Below are 1,528 nucleotides of genomic sequence, written 5' to 3'. Positions count from 1 at the left end.
CACACACACACACACACACACACACACACACACACAAACTTCTTCAATGTTAAATGGCATTGTATGTTTTCTGAAAGAAAAAAGTTTACACTTAGCCCTCTAGTGGTTGAAGCATAAATCTACACGTTACTTGCGGAGGAATATTGTTTAGGCATTTACGTGAGTCGTGCTTCGGCTCTGCTATTCTGCGCACATTAATCTCATGGCTAGAAGTGCGCAGCTGTGTCCATGGTTCCAGATAAACTTTATCAGTGCAAATGTCACTAAAGACATCAAAACCTAACCATAACAACATCAAAACATCAAAACCTAACCATAACAACAACGAAAAATGTCATACAGGTAGGTAGTTAGCTCATTATGCCACTGATGTTTTGACTTCAAATCAGTTGATTTAATATAAAATTACAAAGGTTTGGTAACGTTACTCATTAGACACTTAGCTTATCAGGTGGAAATGATAACTTGGCAAGAATATTTATAGACAAACAGACCAAAGTAGTAACTGGTTTATAGGCTAGCATTGTTACCAACATAAACATTGTTTTATGAAACTAGTCAATGCAAATGAGATGAGCAAACTATGTTGATTCAGGTTTTATTACGGGTAACATTACAATTGCTTTTCCTTTTTGCTTTTTGGTTCGAGGTTCAGTTTTGTGGCTTCAATCTACTTCCACTGCATATAGTAACCTGCCCATCTTTCCTTTATTTATGGATATGATGTAAACACGCATCTATGAATGATGAAAGTATGCAGATTCTGTGGAAATATGTCCCGACAGCTCGAAAATATAAATAATTATTATAGGCTTACCATAGGGTAAGGCAAAACACAGTTTGAAAGATGTTTATATGATGTAATTGCTTGTTTAAATTGTGTTAATTTCGAATAAAAAAGTACATAGTTTCTTTTATACTAAATGTCAGTAAAACCTCTTGCTTGGACCTACAGAATTCAGAGCCTGGCTGAGATGAACCAAACAGACAGATAAACACAAAGCAAATGAGTACATGGGATTATCCAAGGCCACTTGCCTCCATTTAGAAGAGGAATGGCATGATCAGGCCGGAGAGAGAGAGAGTATCTGACATGATTAAAGATAAGTTTCCCCCGGCCTGAACGCTCATTGCCCCTTATTTCTCCCACAAGACCTCTGGACTCATCCGTTCCTTCCCTTTGGTGCAGAGAGCCGCTGCTGCGCCAGAGCAATAATTCAAAAACACAGAACCAGAGAGAAGACCCGGAGACTGATTTTGAGTACAAAGATGCTATGGAAAGAGAAGGAAATAGAAAAATGCATGGGAATCAATGGTGAAATGACCAAGGTCATGGGTTCAGTTCAGAGAGAACATCTTGAATGCACTGCAAAAGTGACAACATAAATATGGAAATATAAGTGATCAAAATCAGTAAACTGGATTGTGTGAGAGTCCCTGTGGCCAGAGAAAGCTAATTTCCCCCAGCTTCAAAATCCCTTTCTGCCGTCGGCTGCGGCCTGTTTTCTGAAACATCAGTGCTGTAGAG

This window comes from Sinocyclocheilus anshuiensis, unplaced genomic scaffold (genome assembly GCF_001515605.1).
Source record: "Sinocyclocheilus anshuiensis isolate Anshui unplaced genomic scaffold, SAMN03320099.WGS_v1.1 scaffold434, whole genome shotgun sequence".
Classification (NCBI taxonomy): Eukaryota; Metazoa; Chordata; class Actinopteri; order Cypriniformes; family Cyprinidae; genus Sinocyclocheilus; species Sinocyclocheilus anshuiensis.
The sequence above is the reverse complement of the archived record's forward strand: the minus strand, read 5'-3'. Positions refer to the sequence as shown.